Here is a 15,336-nt window from a genome sequence, read left to right as displayed (position 1 = left end):
CTGGGTATGTGTGAGCTCTGCTAAGGACTGTTGCTAGCTCACAGGTTACATGTTCTGTGTCCCAGAGAGCTGCAGTTTGTTTCTGCATTTAAACTTTTCCACAATAGGTGTATGATAATCCTGGAAAAATCAACCAAACGACCAAGCCAATCAAAAAAAACAGCAAAACCAAACCAACCAAACCAACAAAAACCTCAACAGCAACAACAAACCTGTACCCAGCAAAAAAACTGACCCCCATGCAAAATGATGTAAGAAGTCATTGGAGAAGATAGGATCTGAAGGTCAGTAATGCTGTGTTTGTAAATCCATCTTCCTCCTTGTGTGCAGAGCATTCTCCAACCAGTGGGGCTTCTTTGTACCCTGTATAACCTTGCCTTTTCTGCTGCTGAAAGAGCATTTTTCACAGCTATTTCTCTGCCTTGCCATGGATAACTGTAGCAATTTGACACCCTTTTATTCTAATTTGTTCTCTAAATTGGTTAAACTAATACCTCATTAGCAATTTGTATTGTCACAGCCATTCAAGTGTCATGATAAATGATTCCTTATGTTAAAGATGCAGTACTGCATTGCATTTCTTCCATCCAACTTTTGGTGTTGGTGCTGTGAACTCTTGGAATTTTTTTCTGTTTGCTTTTCTTACTTTCTTTAATATTCTTCAATATTAAATAATTATTATTATTCTAATAATTAATAAGCTGCTTATGTCTGGTTTGAATCCAGTTCTGTCAGACATTTGTCCATTAACAAGGGGGAATTTAATGACTGAAGATTTGCTTATTGCAAAGATTTAATTTTTTACCTAAACTAGAGAAAATTGCAGAGCATGGTGTTCAACATAGAAGAGTGATGAAATGGAAAATCAGATTGTAAGGTAGGAAAACCTTATACCTTTCAGGTATGTAAGCCTTTAATACATTAGCACTAATTGTCACAGCCCTGGTTCCATTGAGAAATTCCAAACCATGAAACTCTAGTAAGTATTTCAGTATCTCCAATGAAAACATTTTATGACTTGTATCAAAATATAATTTTGTAGGCCAAAGTACAAATGGTAAATTATTGAGTAATGTCTCTCAGAGGAAATCTCTTATTTTACCACTTCCAAGAGAAATTCCTACATTCAACCTTAAATAAATTCTGCGTTTAAATGATGTCAGTGGCTTACTCAGCTCCTGTTCTGTCATTGAGACTGTGATGTAAGGTTCCACAGCTGCTGCTCCAGCTTCTGGGAACAGCTCCTAAAGACACTACAGAGGTTTCCAGCACGTTGTCCTGCATCTCTTTGTAAGAATTTGTGTCATGTTAGGCTCCGTGGTGAGACTGTTCTATTGTGCTCATGGCACTGAGAAGCAGACTAGATCCTATGAAATGTGAATTGCCATTGAAATTCTGAGTAGCTTACCCAAATTCATTACACAACTAGAGTATTCAAAACCTCTCCTAGTATCTGTGAGCCATTGTCTTAGACACAGTGTAAATACATGCAACTTGCCCCGTGGGTGCCTGACTGCTGTTGATGTGCTCAAATACATCGCTGAGCTGCTTCTGGGCTTTTTTTGCCAGGTGGCATTAGCAAGAGCTCCCAAAACACCTAAATCATCATCCCCTTGTTATTGTGCTGGAACTAAAACTGAAGGCAAAACCTGCTCAAAATTAGTCTGTCTCCTTAGCAGGGCTCTCTCTTGTCTGTGCCTGGAGAGCACATCTAAGGTTACAGGCGGTCAGTGGATACAGGCTTAGCACAGTAGCATCAGCATGTATTTGTGCGTGTTCTGATGAATCAAAAATTTATGTTCTGTTACTTCTAGGATGGAAGAGCAAGATTCAAAACCCTGCTCTGCTTAATTTATAGGTGAGACTTGAAATTTGGTGTTTCAACATACCCACAGAAAGGCGTAACTGCTGTAGGAGTGGACACACTGGTGTTACTACAGAGGGGAGAACCTATAAGAAGTAAACTGCCTGCAGAAAGCTGACTCACCTTACTTCTTTAAGAACCTAGACCTAATGATTTGCCCAAATTGCAAAGGCAAGCAGGGACCTTGAAGTGGATCTGCTATGTCCTGACTTCTTATATCTGCATGCTGAAACAATCCTTATTTCCTCAAATCACTGAGAAATGTGATTAGGAGTTGTTATAACTTTCTTCCTCCTTTCTTTTTCTATGAAAAGCTCAGCCAAAGTCAATGTGAGGAGATTATATGAATCATTAAAACTTAATGGTATCCTATATGTCCTGTCTCAGTCTTCAGGAGCTGTATTTTTTCACTACTGTTTTGTATTTGATTGAGTCATTTAACACCTGTCTTTGGTAGATGTCAAGTTTTCAAAACCTGGGTATGTTTTGTAATGAATAAGAAAATGAAAAAGTCACAGACTGAGATACTCCAGGGCACCTGGGCATCTCTGCTACAGAAACACTGACTCATATTGAGAGTTAAAGGTTCACCAGTCAGGAGAGCTGTGTTTAATCATGCACAGCTTTTAACTTCTGAAATCCAGGCTATTTGCTTTCCCTATGGTATAATTTAGCTGGTTCAGTTTTTGTGTTTCAGGGAGTAAAAGCTGTGACAAAGACTCCCTGGCATTTTCAAAATGACAACACAGAAAACCAGTGCTCTCTTTCTAGTGGTGACACATTCCACTTTCTAGTGGTGACACATGTAGTGTTACCTGCAGTGCCAGGATCCATAAGCCTGGATGTCCCAGCCTTTTTCAAGGAAGAGGTCAAAGATTTCTGTCCTTGTGCACGTGTTGTGCTTCACAGTTTCTTATTACTGGAAAGCAGAAGATATTACCCTGACTAACATGTCTGTAGGATTTTTTTTCAAGTAGAAATCAGGCCTGCAAAAGTTACAGGATTCTCATTTTAATGTATTTAATATAAGTGCTCGTGGCAGTATTATTACTCAAATTAGTAGGTAATTTTTAGCTAAAGGGGAAGCTTTTCTTTTTCTTTTTAAATATGTATGTATTTTATCCCTTTTTTTCTGTGATCACAAAGGTTATTTTTTTCCTAAACAAAATGCAAAAATTCCACAAGCACTCATTCTTTTGTCTAGTTAGAGAAATTCCATCATTAGCTTACATTAGACATCTTCATTTGTATACACAGTGAATTTAGCCCATTTTTCCTTTGAGAAAGGAAACCAAAATACTGAATTAGAAACATGGTCATGACTAACTTGATCTTGAAGAAAGATTTGAATTAACTTCATATTATTTTTTTTTTAATAATTTTGGTCTTACCACCTTGAACATTTTAGGAGATGGGAGATACATACACTTCAACAATACCTTGTGATTGAATTTCATAATTGTCACTAGAGCCTCCAGAATACATACAATCTGGAATAAAATGATCTAATAGTAGCTGGATATGCATGTGATAGCCCCTGCCGAAGACAATGCAAATATGTAAGTAAACAAATAGGTTTTAGCCTCTTCGCTTTTATACCAGAGAACTAATTCTTCCCTAAAATGTGCTTCCAATTTGATTTAATATACATGTGTGTGCTAGATTAATCTATTTAGTGGTTTTAGTATCGTATAGGGAGCACAAAAGTTTAAGAAAGAAGGTATCTTGTCTGTAATTGTAGCCAGCAGTTATACTTCACATTTTTTTCTTAAATACTTTCCTCTGTCTATTTTGAAGCAATTTCTACTGACTGTTCTTATCAGTCTTTTCAGTGTCTTATTTCATTTTCCAACTCTCCCCTGAGCAAAGGAAAATCCTTTTGTTTTTCTGAAGATCAATTCTTTTAAATTGAGCTTGTAAGTAAGTCTCATTCATTTTGCACAATCTATTCACTGGAAGACTTAAAGGTGAATAGTCTTTCCCCCTGTGGAAAGTATTCACAAATAAGGAAGCTGTAGTCTATCTTTCTCTAACCTAGCAGAAGTGAAAATATCTCATCAATCTGTACAAGACCTGTGGCCAGAGTATCCACACTACAGCATGTATTTCTGACTTAAAATTGGCTTACCTGCCTGCAAATCATGATACAACAGACAACAATGGTCTCTCCTTGCCAAAATATGGGAGGTTTCTACAAGAAACTGGCTCAGGTATCTTCATTTCATATAGTGATTCTCTATGGAGTCTCTTTTTATCTGTAAAAAATCCATCTAGATTGTTAGGGGACCTCTGAGTGACCTCTGAGTAAACTATTTCTCATTTAGGGCTTCCTTTAGCAGGTATCACTCATGAGCCTTACGTTAAGGCTCGTACATTGAGCTGGGGGTTGGCATCAGTTGCTGACCTGTCTATGATACAAGACATGCCTGTGTGCAGCCAGCACTGCTGGAAGCTGCACCTGGAAGGTGAAAGGACAGGGATCCCCCAAAGGCAAGGCAGTGCATCTGCATCCAGCCTCCTGGGGGCCCATGACAATTTGGTGACAAGCCTGTCAAAAGCTGGGACTGGCTTTGAGAGGTTTACATAGCACTGCTTTTGCAAAGCTTTAGGGGTAGCCAGTCTCTTAAACTATTAACTCCTCCTTAAGACATCCTTGCTTCATATGGAGCAAGACTTGCCTTTGGCTTTTGGCAAGAGAAGAGGAAGAAAGAAGGTATAAGAAAAGGAGAGAATCCTGCTCAGATGTGGATAAGCTTGACTTCTCTCTTTGGGGATAGAATTGTGTAATTATAGTGGTTTCTTAGCTTCCCCAGGTTAAAACAGATTGGACACTGAAATACTCCACTCTAATATAGACCCCAACTGCTGCTGAGGATGGAGCTAGCGACCCAGGTAAAATAAAGACCCCTGAGAGAGCACCTGACTTTTTTTCAAACACCTGTTTTAGTGATAAATCCATTCGGATTAAAGAGCACGTAGGTCAGCCTGCTTTTCCTGATGTCTCCCTTTAGTGATGAAAGGGTTAACAGTAAAAATACAGTGCTAGCATTTAGTCTAGCAGGGCCTGGTTTCAGATGAATAAGGGCAGTTTGTGCCTTCTCAGTGCCTGTTTCTGGCTGTCCTCATCCTGCACAAGGCAGCACTGTATGTTGAGATCCTGAAGATCCTACTGCCTCTAGGGCTTAACTTTTTTTACCTTTCTTTGGTAAATAAAAGGAAAGAAAGTAATTGTTAACTGTTTGAGGACTTTGCTTTGTTTCCTTCTGGAGACCCACTGCAGTAAAAATCAGAATTTTTATTCAAAAATTCTGATTTTATATTTTAATCAAAATATATAAAAATATATAAAAATATATAAAAATATATCCGTGCCTAGCAACTATACTCAGAAGAAACTGTAGAGACTTGAACTCTAAAAATCATATTAAAAAAACCTGCAGAATTGTGGGTTTACACTGAATTTGACAGACACTGAATTTGGTAGTCCATCAATTGAAAACACACCAAAAATCTACCTTTTTCTGCTTTCAATGCACCACTCCCCAGTAATAGAGTAATATTTATTTTACTGATAGTAGCAGTCATGGTATTACTGTTTAAGAATTAATAAAATATCTTATTCTTCCTTTCTGTTTATTTCATTTTCCTTTGTCATCTTTCATTTTATTCTCAATCTCTGTTGTTCTTTTCAGCTGGAGAATTTTTATTGTTTGTGCTGTCCTCTATACATCTTAGAGTGACCTCTGTTTAATCAGAGCATGAGTTCAGTGAGTAAAAAGTGAGTTAAAGAGAATAAGCACTTCTAGCTCACTATGTGACCATGTACCTATGTGGTTTGGGCCTCAAATCAATATAAAAGCCAAAAAATAAATGAGCCTGCCAGTTAACCAAAAGCTACCAGAGTCTGGAGGCTGGTAAATGATCACTACTGTGGCTGGTAAATGATCATTACTGTGGCTGGTAAAATGATCATTGCTGTGGGCTTCTCTACCACCACTCAGCAGCCAACTGCAGAAGCCTGCCTTGGGACGGACCTGCCAAATCAGAGATGGGCGTCCCTTGGAACTAACCTTAAATACAATGAAAATTAAAATGTGAGGTATTTTAAATGAAATATGCTGTGTTCAGCAGAGTAGCATTTCAAACACCAAGGTCCATTCCAGCAGAGCAGACCTGACCTGCTTTACTCCCAAGCCACCGGCAGGCTGTCAAGCTTTTGGCCCTGCTGAAGGAGAAAATCTATTTTGTTGATTCTGGCATCTAACTCAAATATTAGTGTCAACCTAAAAGTATTAAAAGATGAGATTCCTTATGGGCAAAAGTGAATTCTTATGGGCAAAATTCCTTCTTGACATATTTCTAACAATCACTAGCTCAGGAAGGACATTTTGAGGGAAGATTTATGTTTGCCTCTAGAGAAAGCTTCTTTAATCAAATTAAGATGAATTTGAATCAAGATTTGAGCTTATATCTATAATATGCTAACTGATTTCTTGTATGTTATATTGGAAACATAACTATCTCTTGCTTTACATCAGAGCTAAATATTCATATATTGATATAAAAATGTAAGGACAATAAAGAAATAAACTAGGCTAAATTGCTTAACCAACCCTCACAATTTCATCCAGTCACTTCAGTGCAAAAATCCTGGTTCAGTTTTGGATACCAGAAGCAGACCTAATTGTTTAGTCATGATGGAGACTGCAATTCCATTTGCTTATAGTGCTAATTATACTCATTAAGAAAACAGCAACCCTATGACTTCAACAAATCTTTCATAATTTTGATAGTACATGTTCAAATAGATCTAGTTATTTAAATGGAATTGGCTTTGGAATAGCTGAACACAAGATTAGATCTCTTTTACACTCAATTTCTGAAGCTGAACAGTTTTCTAACCTCAGGATCTGTAAGCTCATTACTAGATATTTACATATGGATTTTGGTGACAATACAAGATAATTACCAGTGGTTCCTTTCTCATCTGAAGCTCTTTTAGTGTTTCCTTCTCCTCCCACATAGTCAATCCTCTTAAAAAAGCATGAAAAATACACACATTACTCCATTTAGCATATGCTTTTTATGTCCTCTCAGGACAGCGCATTATTGTTATTTCAGCAAAATATTCAATATGACTTTCAAACTATCAACTAAAGATAGCTTTTCCTCACCCATTTTCTGTGTACAGGGGGTTTTTGTCTACTTCCAATATTTACTTTTTAGATGAAGTTCAATAAGTTTGTTACAGGAAATTGTTTGCTGAAAAGACACAGTTAATTAGCAAAAAAGCTCTAGTTGTCAATGAGCAAGTTAATAAGAATTCATCAGGGGCATTTGGTTTCTATTATCTGTTTTCTTAAAGATAAAATTTACTACAATTCAGCTATCATTTATGCTAATACCAGAGATTAGTGCCAGAGGCTGATCTCAGTTGTATGGATGTCCACTGTGGGGGTATTTCTCCAAGAATGTTATGATATAAAAAGATGGTGTAGGTTTATTATTCTGAGATTCTTCTGATGTAAAAGAAGTTTCATTTACTGAGGGATCAGCACCAAAAAGCCCTTTGCAGACTAGAAAAACCTCTGCTGCATGCCCTGCTGATGCTGGGTGCTGCACTGCATAGCCTTACCAGGCAACACAGGGCTGTGGCTCCTGCTGATGGCAATGCTTCTTGCAGATACAGCAAAGCACCTCTGTCAAAACCAGAAAATACTGTGTTTCTGTGGGATGAATATGATAAACCACAGCAAGGGTAAAAATCCTCAATTAAGCCCTTCAATCTGCATGATTGTTAGGGTTTTCTGCTTAGGGCCAATTCCAGCTCCCAAACACATGGAGATTTATTTTGGGGAAAGAAAAGAGAACACTCCTGACTGAACAAGCTGAGTAATTCTGCAGTTGTTATACTTCAGCAATGCTGGGGCCTTGGTGGAAATATGCACTCAATCTTCTTTTTCTTTGTCTCCTGTAATCTCCTTGGGCTATACTGACTTGGACAGGAGGTGTCTACAGAAAAGCAGGTGCCTTGTCATGGTCACAAGGAGCAGCCATAGAAAAAGTGAATGCATTTTCCATCAAGGAGACCCTGGGTCTCAGAGGAGAAAAAGTGATGCAGGTGATCAGGAGGAGATTGCTGCAGTGGTTTTCTGTCCACCTTCATTTGCATCATCTTCCCAAGCACGAAGGGGCAGCAGGGCTGCTGGCAGCCTGCTCAGCCCCATGGTGACAGGGCTGGGAGCGCTGACTGCGCTGCTGCTGCTGCTGCTGCCGGGGGAGCGCTGGTGATGGTTCGCACATCGCTGCCATCCCTGCAACACTTGGCTCTAGACAGCGCTGCTCGTCTCACACTTTTAAGAGTGCTAAAAGGTTTCCTCTCCTCTCTGTGGGGGGAAGCAAATGCAGTGTAAGTAGGTGTGCTCCTGCGGAAGCACCAATATTCTTTGGTTGCTGCTTGTTGTTCTCGTTACAAAGAACTATCTTTCTGTTAACCTAATCTAAGTGATCACTTGAACACTGCAGGACTCTATGGCATTTTGAAGCTTCTATACAGCGATGGCCTTAGGGAAATTCTACAGATGCCTTGCCACAATCCATTTCTTCCCCATGAGAAGCTACCAGACTAGTTGCTTGGATTCATTTGCCACAGCTGTTTGCCTCTCTGACCTCAAAGCTACAAAGGTATGGTGCCAGTGGAATAAAGAAGAGGCTGCCTTTTAAATTACTGATAATAAGAATTATTTTCTAAAGTAAAAAGAGACAGGAAACAGTGTTCTTACAGCCAAATGGAACTACTCCTGTGAGTAGTTTGCCTTCACCTTTTAATATTTCTTTTCGTTTTCTTTTTCTGTTAACCTGTAGACATAGATAAACAAGAAACACATTATTAATGTGCTTATTATTCTGAAATAATTTAAGACAAACTAATATCTCCCTGACATAAAATTGTCAGCTCAGTTCTGTCATGGCATCAGTCATTGCAAGCTACTAAATTTCTCAAACAGGGCTACTAGGTAGATTCCTAATTTAATTTATTTCTGCTGTACAAATATATCGCGTTTCCATTTTGACCAGTTATTCCTATCTAGTTGTGCTTATTTATTTAAAGTTATTTATAGGTGGTACTGTTCAAAGCTAAAAGCTCAGCATCCAAGAGATTATGAATATTGAAATATAATTTGTCTTAAAACCAAAGGCAACAAATCTAGGTCAAAGATATTGCCTTGGGCAAAGTCCACACAAATTCTTTTGCATCACTGAGTATTACAGCTTCTGTCTTTCTGTTCTTTCTGTTTAAAAAATGCTCATACCTCATCAGGCAGGTGCCTTTCTAGGCAATGGACACACCATTTAAAAGCATCTCAAGTACTAAGTGTGCCAATCCTGGGCTATGTGTTGCAGAGAAAAACAAAATGCTACCCCACAATGTACATCAATCTAATGACTGGTCTTTGAGATTTGGGTTGGTATTTGCTGCTTTTCCCCTTTTGAGGAAAAGACTTGCCCCTAAACATAAAGGTATTGGTATAAACAAAGAACTAGGGAATTTGAGGAGCTCCTCACATTCTTACTTGTTGAAGGTGTTCATTCACGTAAAAATCCACCAAATGGTTTTGATAGTGGAACCTTGGAAAATGTTAAAGATAGAACTCTGAAAATGTTAGGCTTTGTGTTTTCTCAGATCACTGCACCTGCGTAAGCAGTATGATAAATTATAAAATTGTTAGATGTGATGATTGTTTAGTAATTAAATATAATTATTCTATAATCATAAGAAGAATAATGAGAAACTATGTTGGAAATTTAAGGAGGCTATGTTTAGCTGAAATCCATGTATACAATAGAACAATATAAGTTTAATAATTAACGTGAAAGTTATATAATGATAGAATATAAAAACACGATCATCTCTAATGTATGGTTGGAGTCAGATTTGAGTTGAATACTCCTGACACCCAGAGCTCTTAATAAAAGCACCTGCATATAATCACATATGTGATTATGTGTTTCTGAATGCTAACAGTTCTACTCTGTCATTTCACTTTTACAGATGACAAAAGAAGTAGAATAAACACCTTGGTCCTCCTTCATGTACTGAAGAAGCAGTAGAGGCTCTCTGACCTGCATCAGAGGATCTTTGTGCATATTCTCATCTCCTTAATGAACCAGATTTACAATGAGGTTTGTATTTCACAGTGAAGGGAGTGTGGCTGTTGGCTGGTACAGAGGTGAGATGTTCTTCTGTGCCTCACTGAAACACCACTGGGCCATGAGACCTCTGCTTCAGACATGATTCAGCAGTGAGGCCTTGGTCAAGCCAGGGGCAGGACAAGCAAGAGGCCCAGGTCATATTTTTCTCAACCAGCCTCACCAATTCTTCACTGTCCTAAAGCAATGCTGCAAAATTATGACACTGTAAGATATTTACCACAGAGAGCTGCAGCAGGAGAGACCATCCACTGCCTGCTCTCCTTTCCATTACCAAAAGCACTCAGTAGATGTGGTTCTGGCATTCATCTAAATGGAGAAGAAACCTGCATCCATGCAATGCATTACTCTGTTGGAAGAGATGATGCTTGCTTCACATAGGTGTGCTGAAAAATTAATGCTGCTAAGAGAAAATTTTTCTGCTCCCAGCATCCTCCTAAGTTGTAAGAATATGTCTATGCCCTCATATTTTATTATGGAGTTGTAACTTTTCTTGGTTGCATGCCTTCTGTAGTAATTCACAATACAATTAATTCCCTATTTTGAATTGATAGCATGACAAAAAAGGAAAAAGTAGACAAAAGAGATACAAAAAATATAGTTTAGTATTTTTTTACCAATGTAGTAATATTTTTATATTATGGAGCATTACAGTGTTGAATTTTTCCCTCTTTGCTGAAAGGTAGTGAGAGACAAAAATTTTCTTGCACCTGAATTATGTGTTGCTGCCTAGTTGAGTAAACAGTAGTGAAGTTCTGCAGATTACTACCATGACTTCATCTTGACAATGAAAATAAAGGAATTTCAGGGCTCACAAATATCAACAAACATTTTTAAGCATCAGATTCAACATGTGTCTTAGGAAGTGCCATGTTGTGTGTCACCAGATGGCACACATTCCCACGTGTTTCATTTTCATCCCTTGAAGAGTCATTGATTGCCAGTGGCTGAAAATGCTTTTGAGTGCTTGTAAAGAAATGTTTATGAAATCACAGAAGAATTGTGTTTGGAAAAGAGCTTTGAGATCACTGAGTCCTATGGTAAACCTAACACATTTATATTTACTTGGTACTTATTGTGCATGTACTGTAGAAGTAGACCAAACAAATGCAACTTTCAGTTCTGTCTTTAATTTCTTCTGCTTCACTTCCCACACAAGAATTCTAGCTCTGAGCCTAACAGGAGCTAAGAATTCATTCTGCTGTTTCCCATAGCTTTCAACTCACACCTTCTAACTTTTTGGTATTTTTGATGCTACCTTTCCATGATGTTTTCATGCTTGGACACTAATTTAATCTCTTTAAATTTAGCCTCACATGTGCCAAGCTAATGTGCATTAACACCACACTAAGGGCTACGATCAGATATATCTCAGCGCAGATATGGAAGATACATACACTACCTGATTTTTAAACACATTTTTAAACACAGACATACATATATGGCTAATACATAGTTAGGCTAGAGCAAAATATACAAAATCTGGCCAAGACTTATCCCTGAAGTAGATTATGTGAAGATGAAGAAAGGAATTTCAGTTTCTTTGTGGGGAAGCTGAAGTCATGGGGTGTAAGGATGATGACTGGAGTAGGTAGCTGAACAATCCTCATGTCTAAACAGAACCACTGTTGTTTGCCCATTTGGCTTCTGATTTAAGGTAGGCAGAGAAGAGAAGATGCAGAAGACAAATTAGAACATCTCCAAAAGTATGAGCTGTGTGACCTACTGCATGGATCAAAGGCACAATGCTGATAGTGACGAGTGCTAGAGTGAATGAATTTGCAAAAGCAAGAGGTTAGTTCAACAATAATAGATACAATGGAAAAAACATCTTTTATGGTGTCTAAAGAACAGAAAGTGTATGAGGGTCATGAGTATGTCACTGGGCTATTGGATGGCTTCATCCCATTCTGTGGTCCCCTCTTTATGCTGGCCTTTTGGTTTATCACAAATTGAGTGTTGCACATATTGCGTGGCAGAGAAGACCTGCTCTCACTTGCCTTTTTGACAGTGTTTGGCTGGCTATTGTGCTACAGAGAATCTTTTCCTTTTAAATAGCAGGTTTAAATAGTTATTCAGAGTGACATAAAACCATCCATAAAACATGTAGTACTGCAGATATTGATCTCCAACAGATGAAGGGGATGTTTTAAGATATTTGAATACTGCTTATGAATGCTTGAACTTGACTATGAATTCCTTATTTTAAAGTTATTCTTGTTATTCTACATCTCTGCTGAAAACAAAGCTGCATCTGTTTCTTTATAAGGCCATTTGCTAATACACCTGTCAAGCCTTCTTTCTTCTCATGTATTATTATGGTTTTTTCCTCATTAAAACTGAAGTAAGCAGCAATAATTATGTTGATATACTTATTTTGATACCTTAAAAGCTGTAGTTTGGATAGTAGATATGACTTTCCAGCATATGCATGCTTTCCAAGCTGCAACCACTCTACATCCACACCCATTGCCATTATTTACTAAAGCATACATTAAATTTAACATCCCAAAGAATTCACATATTAATAAATGAAACATCATTATGAAACAGAATAAGACACATATGATAATGATTTATTATATTAAACCTTTTGTGCAGAGGATAAACATGCAGTATCTAAGCATTTCAGATGAGGATTCAACCATGCAGGAGTGAAATGAAAAACACTCTTCCTTAAATCCTTGCCTGAATAAAATTAATGTTTTTTATGTGATAAAAAGCAAGCCACACTTAGATAAACAATGTGTTGACAATACATTAGAAGAATACAAATAATACAATAGAAGGATATAAATGCAATAGAAGGATATAAATGAAAGTCAGAGAACTATTTCCTTTTACTGCATACAAGTGATTTATTTATTTTTATATGCCCACCTAATTTTGCATGTATAATTCCTGTTATAGACTGTCATTAACAAATTGTTTAAGTTCATGTTTGATTACAATTAAAATGAGTTAAATATTTTTTTAAGCACTTTTCTCTAGTAAAGTCAGGTAAAATATTTCTTTGACAGAAAATCCAAAGATTAACATCTCAGTGCTTAGAGTGTTTGTTCCTCTCCTGATTGTTGATTGCATGGATCCCTTTTTCCTACAACTCCAGCAGAACTTCTGCTCAACCTTAATGAGGCAAGATCAAGGCCATAATTTTTACCAGGATGAGCATATTCTTTATGAGTTTACCTGTTTTGCCCACCACACAAAAAATTATAGCTGTTTAAGTTATTAAACCCATTGATATTTGGCAGTTATCATGTCAAGCAGGAAGATGCAAATGAAAGATTTCTTCCATTCTATAAGAGCTGCCAGAAATCCATGTGCTCTGCCAGATTTCCAGAGCAGGGAGCTCCCACCCAGGCCAATAAGTCACAAATGACAGCAGTCACCTGTGGCACTAATGGATATTGTACAAGCATATGTTCTCTTAGCAGAGTTTGTACCTATCCTCTACTCCCAAAATTCTGAATACAGAAGACTTTATTACTTCAATTCACCTAACAAAATTTCCTGATATTTTCAGAAAAGAATGACTCTAGATACATGGACCTTTACAAAAACCACAGCAAGAGATCACTACACAAGTTTTTTGAATTATTGATTTTTAAAAAATTATTCATAGACCACAAAACAATGCAATTTCCCTGAGAAAACCTTTGAATCAGAAAATAATTGAAAATATATAATTTTGTTTCATGGATGCTTTCATTATAAATGGAAAAAAAATTTTTACACAATCAAGAAGAACATACCTTGCTTTAAAAAATTCTGACTTTGAAAAGAGGTCTAAAGAAAAAATGTCCAAGAACTGGTCACACAGATTAATTTTTTTCCCAATGGTAATTTGTAGGTGACATCTGTACATAATCTGCTATAATATGCCAGATAAAATGATTTCATTTTGAGCTTTATATACTTAAAATTGTATTTCTCAAAAAGTGGCTTGAAGTTCAGCAGCATTAGAAATCTTGTGACTCTGATTCACCCCTCTGGTACATAAAGCATTTTCTCATTGATGATAATATGATTTTTGTTTCACCCTTGGAACATATTATTAATGTTAATGAATGTTGGTGTTCATTTTGTCCATATTATTACTATTTGATAGTGTTAAAACTTATGTAATAATGATACCATAATGTACAGTAATGTGTGGTGGTATGCATTAATATGATAAACAAACAGCAGTAGTAACAATAACTGATAAATAACTTATAGAATTTTTATAATAATTAAAGTCTTTAATCAGAAGTGAAATCTTCTCAGATTCTAGAAGCTCTTTGAAAGCCACAGTCTTTCACCTACCAAACATATATATAAATTCTTCTAAGACAAGGAAAAACATGCCAATCTACAGAATTCCTAATCAATGCAAAATGTAAATTCTTTCAACAATAGGCTTGTTAATCACATCAAAACTCTGATGTGATTAATTTTGTTGCTTTTCTCATCTTTACCTATTTTGGTTTTCCTAAATGACATTAATCCTGCTCTGAGGATGAGGCAGCACATCACAGGGGAATTGCTCCTCAGAGCTTTTCTGGAGCACTTGTTTCTCCCGGGCAGCCACTGCTGATGGTGTCATCCAGTCTCTCTCTCCCAGGTAGCCTGTTGGGCTTGCTGGGCAATTCTGGTTGCTTTCCTACTATGTCTTCCTGCCAAAGATAACTGTAAACAACAATATTACATAGGTGTCACCTTAGGAGTAAATATAAAAGCCTTTAATTGGAATTATAGGGAATTTTTGAAAGCCTCACAAAGTATTCCATGTCTCTAGGCAAGTAAGAAACAAAAAGCTCGCAGCTTTCCTAATTGGAATACTAGAATTATTTAAAGTGAATACAGCTCCTGGGTTTGTCCTGCCTCAGAATATATTTCTTTGAAAACCTCAGTCAAGGGTGTTAATAATTTAAATACTATGCTCCTTTTCTATCTCTTTTAATTCTGTGGAATAAAAGATATCAAATATCAAAACCAGTGACAAAGGCCCGATGCATGGTGGACAGAGGGGTCTGCTTGACTTTAAACCTTGCAATTTAGCATTTCCTATATGCACAGCACATGAGGAGGATCTCTGTTCCCTGGTATGGCTGATTACAGTGGCTGGATGAGGAGAGGCAGGAGAAAGGGGTGGTGTACCTGTCTCAGGTCATTAGCTGCTCTCTACTTTACCTCAATCAGAGATCAGCTTCTATAGGAATTGCCTTTACAGTGAGTTGCTGTGGGAGCATGGGGATAAGCAATATGCACAGGAATTG

Source organism: Agelaius tricolor, unplaced genomic scaffold (genome assembly GCF_023055355.1).
Source record: "Agelaius tricolor isolate 1412-34295 unplaced genomic scaffold, bAgeTri1.0.p SCAF_3, whole genome shotgun sequence".
NCBI lineage: Eukaryota > Metazoa > Chordata > Aves > Passeriformes > Icteridae > Agelaius > Agelaius tricolor.
The sequence above is the reverse complement of the archived record's forward strand: the minus strand, read 5'-3'. Positions refer to the sequence as shown.